We start from the raw sequence: 12,669 nt of genomic DNA on the forward strand, positions 1-12,669 counted from the left end.
TGGAAGTGAAAGTCGAGCATTCAGTTCAATTGCATCTTAATCATGGCTGACGAACAAGATGTGTTGAACTATTATGTTCTTTAAAAAGTTATTGAGATAATTTAAGTGTCTTTCGTGTTAGGAATGATTCTTCTGATGAAGTTGAACCAGATAGTAATTTAAATTCAGTATTTTCAATTCCAAATATAGCTTTGATTCCTAAAATCAAATCTAGTTATGTGTTAAATGCTACATGTATTTCCATTCCTAGGGTTAGTATTATGGACCAGTATGGCGTCGATATGTCTAAAGATCTCAGTATTGTAAATGATTTGATTGCGGACTCAGTCAATAATAAATTTTACTTTGCTTCGTATGATCTAGTTGATCTTTCTTTCGATTTCATTTATGATTTGGAGCCTTTAGGTTTTGAGAAAACTTCAGTTGATGATGCTCATATCGAAAAAGGGTTCGAATCTCAAGATCAACTTGAAGAAATTAATTTAGGATATGATGATGATTACAGACCTACTTATATTTGCAAAAATCTTAGTGAGCAATTTTGAACGAAGTTGATTAATTTGTTGATTGAATACAAAGATTGTTTTACTTGGGATTATGATAAAATGCCTGGTCTTGATCGTTCGTTAGTAGAATATAGATTGGCATTAAAGCCATTTTCTCAACTAGTGCAACAAGCACCTAGACGTTTTGCCCCATGAAATCAATCTCAAAATTAAAGAAGAAATCGAAAGGTTAATCAAAGCAAAGTTTATTCGAACAACTCGCTATGTCGATTGGGTATCAAACATCGTGCCAGTAATGAAAAAGAATGAGAAGCTTTGCATTTGTATCGATTTTTGTGCTTTAAATAATGTTACTCCTAAAAACAAATATTTTATACCTATAGCAGATATGTTAATTGTAACACCCTAACAATCCAAAAGTCACACGTCTGGCTGCGTTACTCTAATTGCTCGGGTATTACGACAACTCTTATACTATTTAATACTAAAATATGAGCCTGTTTAAAACTTTAAACCACAATACTGCTCCAAAATACTTTTGTTAGGTAACGTACATCCATACATACCATACAACTTACAAAACTCACAAAGAGTATATATATATATATATATATATATATATATATATCAAATAATTTTACAAGCATTAACTAATACAATTCCTATCCCTCTTACAGAATGTATAAAGATAAAGGCGAGGGAACAATAAATAATAACTAAAGCAATACAAAACATCACGACAACAACTAGAAAAACTCTTCGTGACTTCTGCGTCCATATCCTGAAAAGGAAAATTTGTAGGGGGGTGAGAACATCATCCTCGAAAGGGTTCTCAATAGAGGGTTTTGGGAAATTACTATAATAGGATACATGAAGGTAAAACTGTTACAGTGATTAATAACCGCCTTATGCATCTTTTCAAAAACAACGGTTTACTATAAAAGAAAAATCTGAAATCTTTTTTGAAGAGGAATTGTTCATTTCTTGAAAATTCAAAAGCCTTTCAAAAGGTTTATCTATGCTGATCCAAATTAGTTTTTCATACTTTTCCAAACTAGAAACATCAACCAGACATGGCCTTCGGCCCACCTTATGATCAACCACGGCTCTAGGCCCAAACAACCCAAACAACAACCATTCACCACAGTCCAACAGAGTCTCAGTCGCAAGCACAAATAGGAAAGTTTAAGCACAAACAAAAAGTTACTGCAAGTAGAACAATTAGCAGTTAATCACAAATAATCACAAAGGCAAACCAAGTACAACATGCACACCCAAACAATGTCACATAGATGCATATGATGAATGCCTGTCCTAGTGGCTGATGATATCATCTGTCGGTTATAAAGCCAACCCGACAAGTCCTGGTAGCTAACCATTGGACTATCCCTCTGTCGTGCATCCCCAACTCGAGTTATTCACAGTCATAGTCATAATTCACATCCAACACCCTCACTGGTGTATATTCACGGGGGCGAGCTCATCCAGAACTTTCACAGTATCCGGCCACACTTACGACATAGGGTCAGCAGAGTATCAAGTCTCAACCTGGAGCACGTGGTGGCTAGCCACTGCTTCTACCCAGGGAAACTTGTATCTCAGATAATTGGAAGTGCAACAATTACTTTATCAATTCAATAACCATTCATATTCATACTCATCCATCCGGTTCATAATATATTCCACAACCAGCCATGATTCATTATCATATACAGCCATTCTGGCTCATAACATATTCCACAAATAGCCATGATTCATTATCATATACAGCCATTCCAGCTCATAACATAATAGCACTTCCACCATCCAACATCATAAAACTCATAAAATCATCATTCAAGCCATAAATCACTTTTCTCAAAGCACTTTCCTTTGAAAATCAAATTCAATTCATATCAGTCTTAATTTCAAAATCCGCATTCTCAAATCACTTCTAGCTTATAAGCCATCTTTCTCAAAAGGAATTTTCTCTTTCAAAACAAGACACATTTTCACAACATCCTTCTAAAACTTCCAAACAATTTGACAACTAGGCCAAATTAAAAACCTCTTATGAAAGATCCGAAAATCAATCATTCTAAAACTGAATTCGGTAATAGAAATTTCTCAGCAGAGTCTCAAGACTTTAGGGAAGGACAACCTATCTCAATTTCTTAAAAATTCATTGAAACTCTTAAAATCATAGATTCTTGGTTTAAGTAAATAGAGACAGAGTTTATTATAAAACTGGATCATATAAAGTCACAAGTCCCAACCCAATCTAAAGCCAATTCACTTGAAACGGAACTGATTCATTAAATTCAAAACCACTTTCAGGTTCCTCCTTAAAACCAATTCCCTGACTTCTTCCAAAATGTCACAAATGCAATTATTCAATCAAAATCCAATTTCCTTCAAAATCACTAAAAGCTCCTCTGAACGAAATCATTGAGTCTAACTAAAAGCATAAGCCCTTTTTATATTAAAAAAAATCAATATTAGAACATAGAACTTTTCTTCAGTAATTCCTTTCTAAGTAAATCAAACTCAAGACATATGATTTCCTCAAATAAATGAAATTCAAAAACATAACTATTTTCTTAATAAATCGAATAATACAATTTCTCAAATCCCAAGCCTTTCTAAATAACTTTTCAAACAAGGTCTAAGGTTTTTATAGAAATTTCGGCAGCACCTCCCCTAAAACCTGGACTTTGCCACCCTTTCTGGGTCCCAACGAAACCATTCCACAACCCCTTCCACGGGTTCAAAACCAAATCAATTTCAAACCAGACCGATTCCAAAAATTTATATCATTCTCATCTTTCAAGAAAACAAATTCAGACTTAATTCATTTACAACAGATTAAACTTGATTTCAATAACTTTTGAGAAACAATTTTAAAGAAGCATTTCAATAACAGTCTGCTTTACAAAACCGAATAATAATCCAGTCACACAAGCATTCATATTCATCCAAGACAACCAACATCACATAAGACTTATACAATCACTCAAGGCTACAATTTTACCACATAATATCCATATATACTAATTCCAGTATATAAAATGTCCTTTTTCTGAAAAGGCCCCTACCTCAACTCGTCGAATCCATAACCCAAACGCGTCACAGGAACCTTTTTCTCTCAATCCGAAATCACCGGCAACCGCAACCTCAGCTCCAAGCCACTTTCGCGGTGACAACAGCAACTGTAATCGCGACATATAACAACCGAAACTCAATCTTATAGCAATTAACGCCGCAAAACCTCAGCGCAAGATAACAGAACAGTAACTAAAGGGCTTTTGAAACAGAGACGCTTACCGAAACTAGGAAAGAACGGCTGAATCAAGCAGCGGTAGCTCCGACGGTGGTTCTGGCAACAACTGTGCTACACCCGATGACCAGAACGGCAGCAATAACAGTGCAGCAGCTCAGAACAGCAAGCAGTGGTGGCAGTTTTGGTATTTCTGATCGATGACAGCGGCACTGTCAGATTTCGGTACCCATTCTATTCCCACGGTAGCCACAGTAGTGGTTTTGGGCAGCTCTGGTGGCAGTGGAAAGCCTCAGAGTCAACCTAAAGGTGATGATTACAGCTCAGAATGGATCTAGAGCATGGTTAGAGCAACAACAACAGTTCCAGCAGCGGCGGTGGTGTCTTCTCAGATTCCAGAAACTAGAAGCCAAGGCAGAACTGGCGAGCCCTCCTCTTCCAGTGGCAGCGCTGTGGCAAAGAGCACAGCGGCGGCGTCTAGACCGGCGATGACTCCCCAGCCATGGCGGCAGTGGACCAGTCGCGAGAGAGGCAGCAATGCAGACCACATCTCCTCTCCAGCCTCAGACGCGAGATCTCTCTCCTCCACCGATGGTGACGATGATGGCAAGGACTGCAGCGGCGGCGCAACACGGTGAGGGCGACGGAGACGCAGTGAGCTTCAGCCGCGACGAGGAACGGCGTCGTTCTTCTCCTCTGGCTCCCTCCTCCGTGTCACACCAGCGACAATGGCAAACTGGGTGGCGGTGAGGCGTTGCTGGTGGCGAGGGCTGGACGCGGTCTGGTAGCGACACGACGGGGCACGCAGCGGGCTGGGCACGACGGCGAGGTCCCCTTCTCTCTCTTCCGTTCAGCTCTATGAGATCCCCCTCTCTTCTCCCCTTCCCTGATTCTGCTTTCCCCTTCCCTTTCTTCGTTTGTTTCTTTCTTTCTTTTCCTTTTGTCTCTGCGTGTGTGTGTCTAGGGTAGAGGGGCAGCAGTTGTTGCTAAGTTAAGGAAGTTAGGGTTCTTTTTGGTAAAAGTTAGGGTTAGGGTTTATGTATTGTAATTGGGGATTTGGGTTAACTAGGGCTTGAAAATTCCTAAATCAATTTAGGTTATCTGGTATTTATTTTGAAATCTAATTTAATCTCTAAAATTACTATAAAATATTATTTGTGGTATAAAAATACTAATTGATTTTCAATAAATTATTCTAATTGAAAATACATGGTAATATAATTAATTTTCTTCATCTTTAAACTTAAGGTATTAAATGATATAAATCTAAATCATCTAAAAATCAAATCATATAAAATTCTTATTATTTCATAACTACCAACTTTATAATTTAAACATAGAAAATAATCCAATAATTGTAAAATTGGATAATAATATTAATTTATTTCAAATTCAATTAATCAAAACTTGCTTTAATTTTCTTTAATAAAATAATTTTTGAAATTAAAATCGTAAATAATTATATGATTTGAGACTTGATCATAATAAGACTTTTCAAAAGTTCTGGGTCTTACATTAATAGATTTTGCTGCTGAAAATAAAATTTTAAACTTTATAGATGGATATTTTGGTTATAACCAGATTTTCATAGCCAAGGAAGATGTTTCGAAGACAACCTTTCGATGTCCTGGTACTTTAGGAACCTATGAATGGATAATGATGGCTTTTTGTTTAAAAAATGTTGAAGCAACATACCAACATGCCATGAATACTATTTTTCACGAATACATTGAGAAATTTATGGAAGTATATATCGATGATGTAATGATGAAGTCAAATTCGATAATCAACATCTCGATCATTTAAGCCAAGCATTTCAAACCATGCAAATGAAAGGTTTAAAAATGAATCCTTTGAAAAGTTCGTTTGGAGTTTCAACAGGAAATTTCCTGGGGTTTGTAGTACAAAATAAAGGAATTTCCATCGATCAAAATAAGGTAAAAGCAATTTTAAATTTACCACCCCCTTGGTCAAAAAAAGAGGTTCAATCGTTCTTAGGGAAATTGAATTTTTTGAGACGATTCATTTCTAATCTATTTGGTCGAACTCGTGTCTTCTCGTCTTTAGTAAAACTTAAAGACGATTCGCAATATTTGTGGACGAATGAACATCAACAGGCATTTGATTCGATGAAGGATTATTTATTTAAAGCACTTGTAATGACAACAGTCTGCCTTTTCGAACCTTTAAAATTGTATGTTGTAGCTTCAACAAATATTATTAGTTGTATGCTGGCTCAAAACAATGAGGAGGGGCGTGAAAGAGCAATTTATTACCTAAGTCGAGTGTTGTCTAATATCGAAACAAGATATTCAGCTATCGAAAAACTATGCCTTTCCTTTTATTATGCTTGCACAAAATTAAATTGTTATATGATTGCAAAAACTATTCAAGTTATTGCACAAATTGATCTGGTTAAGTATATGTTGTCTTACTCAATATTAAAAGGTCAGTTGGAAAAATAGATGCTTACTTTAACTGAGTTTGATTTGCAGTACATCCCGGCTAAGGCCATTAAAGGTCAGGTCATTGCAGAGTTTTTGGTTGATCAACCAAATAATCCTAATGACCAAGGGACAAATATTATTGATATTGAGTCTGAACCTTGGAAGCTATATTTTGATGGGTCAAAATATAAGGACGGAGCTGGTGTCGGCATTTTGATTATATCTCTAAAGGGAATCCCAATAAAATTTTTGTTTGAATTAAAGTATCCTTGTTCGAATAATATAGCTGAGTATGAAGTTTTGATATTAGGTTTAGAAAGTTTGGTTAACAAGTGGGCACTGGATGTTCAGATATTGGGAGATTCTCATTTAGTCTTAAAGCAATTGTCGAAAGACTTTAAATGTAATAATAAAAAATTGCAAAAATATTTATCGACAATATGGGAATTATGGGTATCTTTTCGAAAAGTATCTTTGGTTCACATTCTAAAGATTCGAAATGAAGTTGCTAATGAGTGGGCCCATATTGCGTCGAAGTATAAAGTTTTACCTGAGACCTTAGAAAAATTGATAGAGGTTCAACAATCCTTACTCCTATCGAAGAAAGAGAAATCTTAGTCATTGATGAGTGGGATGATGATGATTGGAGAACCAATTGCAGAATATTTAAAAGATCCTAACATGTAAGTTGATCGAAAGGTTAAATTAAAAGCAATGAATTTTGTGGTAATAAGTGATGAGTTGTATAAAAAAGGCATCAAAGAAAGTCTCCTGAGGTGTATATGTGGTGCCCACCAAGTGGTGAAAGAATGTAGTGGGTACTGTGACGTGATCGAGTGTATTGGCCGTCTATGGTCAATGATTGCATTGATTATGCAAAAGCATGTCAAGAGTGTCAGAAATATGGAGTAATACAACAAATTCCTGCTTTTGAATTGCATTCGATTATAAAGCTTTGGACATTTAGAGGATTGGCTTTGGATTTAATTTGAATGATTCACCCTCCATCATCTAAAAATCACAAATTTATTTTAGTAGAGATTAACTATTTTACAAAATGGGTTGAAGCTATTTCTTTGATAGAAGTTAGTCAAAATGAGATTATCAATTTCATAGATGAACATATAATTTATAGATTTGGAGTTCCTCAAACTTTAAGTACTGATCAAGGCACAATGTTTACTGGCCAAAATATAAAATGGTCAAGTTGAAGCAGCAAATAAAATTTTAATGAATTTGATTAAGAAATAAATTGGCAAAAAACATCGCACTTAGCATGAAACTTTGAGTCAGGTGTTATGGGCTTATTGAAATTCTCCAAGAGGCTCAACAAACACATCCCCTTATAAATTAATTTACGGCCATAATGCAGTTTTACCTTTAGAAATTAATCTTAATACCATAAGGATAATGCGACAAGAGGAATTACCAGTTGAGGATTACTGGAAGTTCGATGAGTTGAAAAACTTGGATAGTGAATTAATATTAGCACTTGATCATATTATTCGTCAAAAAGAGAATTTGCTCGTATATATAATCGACATGTGAGAGAAAAAGTGTTTGACATTGGTGAATTAATTTTGAAGGTAATTTTTCCAATTGATAAAAAATCAAGAATGTACGGAAAATGGTCCCCTAATTGGGAAAGACCTTTTCAGGTGATCATTCTGTATTCAAGGAATGCATATCGAATCAAGCATATTGATACTGGAATTGAAATTAAATCAACAAATGGAAAGTATTTAAAATAGTATCAATGTCTGCGAAGTGATAATTGAGCTTGAAACTAAAGTTAAAGCAAATTCAAAGTGTCATGAGTTCAATAGGAATCTAGTTACAAAAGAAACTTGGCATTCCAAGCCTTCAGTTTTTTTAGTTGTAAAAGTTGGTCCAGCTGTTCCTTTATCTTTGCGGGATCTTGTGTGAGTAATTGAAACTTTTGAAGTTGCTTGCTCTCTGCAATTTGATATTGGAGAGTTTGATGGTTCAGTTCATCTTTTTCCTTTGATAAAGTAAAGATTTTTTTGTCAAGCAGTCGCTTTATACTTTGGAACTTGTCAATAGGCCTTTGAAGAAGAGCTTTGTTCTGTCTGATTTCAGCAAGTTATTTCTCAAGTCATTTTTTCTACTAATCAATTGATTCAATTCAGTAGAGGCCTCAGTCAGATGAGTTCCTTAATTTGATGCCTTTCATTTCTTATTAGCTAAAGAAACTTCAACCTTGACACTTTGATCTTTGATTTCTTTTATCCCTTTTCAATGAAGTTCAAGTTCATTTTGACATGAAAAAAGATTTTTGGTATGGTTGATGAAAGACACAACTAGTTTGGCATGATCAGGGAGATCTTGAGTGGAAATATTGGAAATCAAAATTTGGTTAAGACCAGCATTGAAATCATCTTGCGAAAACCATGCTTCAACAGGATTAACCAACAGAAGTTTTAGTTTTTGAAAAAGATCGACCACCGTAGGATCGATGGAAACTTTTGTTGGATTTTGAGTGTGTATGCCTTGAGGAGGATTAAGAACTTATGGACCCTGGTCCAGGTGAATCGATTTGTTCTCAGAGCTTGATAATTCAGTTTTCTTACCTTTTGAGATTTTTGAGATAACTCCAAGAACCTCACTTACAATATCATCACCCTGACTAAGATCGATGGTTTCTTCTCTCTGTTTATTGATTTCTGTAACTCCACTTTGGAGCAAATGAGAAATGGGATCTTGTGCAAACAATGTGGGTTTGACCTTGTCGACATGAGCATTCACAATGATGTCATTTGTGGGGTTGATGGTAGATCAACAATTTTCTCAACTTGCAATAAGTTGGGTTCATCAGTTTTTGTTTGTCTGGTTCAACATTGATTGGCGGAGTTGAATTGGCACTGAATGATGTGAATGATAATTAATGAATGGTAGGGATAGCATCGATTTTCCTTGGAAAAGGAATTGCTTCCTGTATACAAACCTTTTTTATAAAGGGGTTGTACTTTTTTAATATATATATATATATATATATATATATATATATATATATATATATATATATATATATATATATATATATATATATATAAAATAAGATACCTTAATGGCTTTAGAATCTGCTATATTGTAATAACTAGAAGAGACACCTTCAGAGTTAGCTTCGAGATTTTCAGAGTTTGGTGGAGAATTTTTTGTGCTTGAATCTTTTTTATAGAGAATTGACAAGCTTGTATGTTGTTTGGCCTAAAAAATTTTTGTTGTTTAATTACAGTATTCGATATGTGAAATGTATAAAGGTGTATAGATTCGTTATGTTACCTCTACAAAACTTGATGCTACGGAAGAGGCTTTTAAGGATTTTTTTTTTGGAGCTTTCGAGGATTCTACTTTTCGCTTTGAAGTAGCTACGGTGGCAGACCTCTCACTCATAGTTGGACAGAATCTCAGCATACCTTCAAGAATTTTCTCAAGACTGTGATTATATTGCGAATAATATTTTTGCCACCAAACAAGAAAAGACTTAATCACATATCGACTGGGAATGAAGTCGATAGCTTCATATTCAGATCGACGATTTTCGTTGTGCTTTAGTTCTTGAGCTACAAGTGACATGGAATTGTAAATTTTTTGGCCAAGTTGGCTTAAAAATTTGGAACTAAAAGAAGCTGGCAAAGATTGAAAAAAGCCCATTTGTCGAGCTACAAGATGAGGAGCATGCAAAGTGACTCGATATTGGTCTTTTTTGTACATTGGGATGCCAGTAGTGAGAACTTGGATAGCAGTATAGTTGCTCCAAGTTTTATCAGCTGAGCGTTGTATTTTTTTCATTTTTATCTTTTGAAATTATTGGTGCTCGAAACCATGTTGGACCACATTTGCGATCGACAAAGGGTGCAAAGTTGAGTTCTCCATTCTGGAAGGAAGTTACATGGTAAAATTTGGTGAAAATGGCCCAAAAAAGATCTCCAATCTTAGGACCAGGAAAGGTTGGTTTCAAAGATGCAAGGCGGATGCCTTCAATGGGTTGTTTAGCTGAAATCGGGATACCATCGATTTCCATAAATTTTTCAAAGACTGCATTTAACCACAATTAAAGGAGCCAAATTGGTCCTCCAGTACTGAGAGGAGATCGATTTTGAAGACTTGTGACCATATGGCCAAGCTCATCATACAAATTACCTAAGAGTAATTTAGAAAGATATAAGGTTGATTCACTTTCATGGATCAAAGCAGTAAGAGATTGATAGAGTCTTTGCATGGTGACACTTTGAGAGCAAAAGACTATAGCATTCAACCAAAAGCATAAGAAAGCCACATGTTCATCATCGAAAACGAGATCGTTCCTTTGACCCATGTATTTTTATGAACTCCCCATAAGATGAGTTTTCCCAGTTGATGTTGTATTTCTTTTTTAGTTCCATGTTTGGAAAAATATCGATTCTAAAAAGAGGTTGTCATGTGATAGTAGCCACCTCAAAAAGGATTGATCCGACCATCCCTCATAGTATGTAGATTGTTGGTTGATCGACTCTAAAAATATAAGTCGGCTCTAATCATTCAATGGTAAGTGGTGAGTTGGTATTGAGACAATCAAAGTAAGTTGTATATACCATGCCAGACCCAGAAATCTTTCTTTCGCGTTCGACTCTTTTAAACTAAGTTATGTAATGAATGCTCTTCGATGAGGTTTTTGGATTATTTCAAAACCCTTTGGTATGGTCGTTGAAGGGAACCATGTACATGTCCTTTTTAATCAATAGTTCTTGGTCAGGGAGAGAAGAGAAAAAGGGTAGAACTTGTACGATTTCAGAAGGTGGAAGCAGTAGGTTCAAGAAGCAGTGCATTTGATTATCAACAACAAATAGGAACAGGATTTTCTTTGCATTAGCAGCATTAACAGGGTCTTCAATAATAACATCGTGGTCTTGAGATATGATTTGGAGGTTCATGCATGGATTTTTTTCTACTGTTTTCCTCCCTTTTACTACTGGTAGCCTGGAAAAATCAGAGTAACAATATAAAAAAAAACTTCTTTATTAATATGAATCTACATAAATGATAGTGTAAAATGGATATGGAAAGTGGATGAAGGTACCTTGAAGGAAAAGAAATGATAAGACCGAATCTGACAAATGATGAAAAATCTGGAAAGAAGAAGTTTTGTCTTCTTCACAAAAGCAATTTAGGGAAGCTGAAATGATATTGCAGTAAGAAGAAAGAAATGCATAATGAAGAGGTTTCTGGAAAGTTTGAAGGTTTAGTAAAATAAAGGTATTTATAAAAGAAATTGAGCTAGAGAGAGGTTAAACGTCCAGATTTAATGGAAAAGTGTGTATGATAGGACAACATTTAATGGATGTAATGAGTGGAGTAATTTCCTATAATTTGACGTCAGTTATGAATTCCAAATGTTTTTAGATTTTAGTTTTTGTTTTTCTTCATCAAGTTTTATCAAGACACAAGAAGAAGAAAAATTTATTGAATTAACAGGCCTTTTTTGGGGTTAGAAGTCATTGATTCAAGGGGACAAATTGTTGGGCCAAAATAATTTAATTTGGCAATGAACATGCCAAAAATATTTATTTAGACTCTATCGAAGCAGATTTTGGAATCGATCGAAGAGCAGGCATCAATGAGGAAGGCGGGCTGATCAAAATGAATGTCAAAGTCAGAATTCCATGATCGAAGCAATGGATGAGCTGTTGATTAAGGAAGTTAAAGGCGGTTTTCACATTATTTATGTGGCGGAAACAATTATATTTGGTTTCCTTACATGTGAAGTACGTGAATAAAACTTGATTGGTTTAAAGGGGTTATAAATAGATAGAGTTTGGAAGGAATAAGGGTTGAAATTTGTCTTTAGAAAAAATACTTCTCGCAATTTCACATCCCAGAGACTTTCTGATCTTACTTAAAGTTTATATTTTTCTGTAGAGTTCCTTCCACTGTTTTATATTTCTTTTATTTTTTCTTGAAAATTTACTTTCTTTGCAAAGCTTTTCCTTTCTTTACTTTCTTTTATGCTTACACATTGTTATTTGAATTCAAAGTTCTCTGACTATGTCAAAGACATTTTATTAATTTATGTCAATTTTATTTATTTATCTTTAGTTTTTTTTAAATTATTTTTTATTTCAGTCTTTTCAATTTTTCTTTTTCATTTAAAGTTCTTTCTTTTTATCGGTTTAAATTAGAATTTTTGGTGCATAATTCGAAACTAATACTTATAAAAAAGAATAAATTTCGCTCTAAAATCATTAGATATCAAACCAATTTTGCTAAAAATTTGCACAACATAGATATAATTATAATTGATTATTAATATGTATTTTGGTTGAATAGATTAAAGTATATATTATTTTAATTTTTTTAAAATATTTTATAAACAAAAGAGAGGAGTATTATTTGGAAAAAAAACCGTCATTGGCTCTTGTGTGTTTATATTTGCAAGAGGAAGTATAGGAAGCCAATGGAG

At 34.7% G+C, this 12,669-nt stretch overlaps 1 long non-coding RNA gene across 1 annotated transcript; it reads right to left on the reverse strand.

Moving 5' to 3' along the window:
- Positions 1-598: 598 nt before the first annotated feature.
- On the reverse strand, positions 599-4,760 carry LOC148575691 (uncharacterized). Its single transcript, XR_015902229.1, has 3 exons — positions 3,810-4,760; positions 3,581-3,694; positions 599-1,287 (listed from the first exon to the last, which is right to left on the reverse strand). It is a non-coding gene; the product is annotated as an uncharacterized LOC148575691 (long non-coding RNA).
- Positions 4,761-12,669: the final 7,909 nt, after the last annotated feature.

Source organism: Arachis ipaensis, chromosome B1 (genome assembly GCF_059453495.1).
Source record: "Arachis ipaensis isolate K30076 ecotype BB chromosome B1, ASM5945349v1, whole genome shotgun sequence".
Classification (NCBI taxonomy): Eukaryota; Viridiplantae; Streptophyta; class Magnoliopsida; order Fabales; family Fabaceae; genus Arachis; species Arachis ipaensis.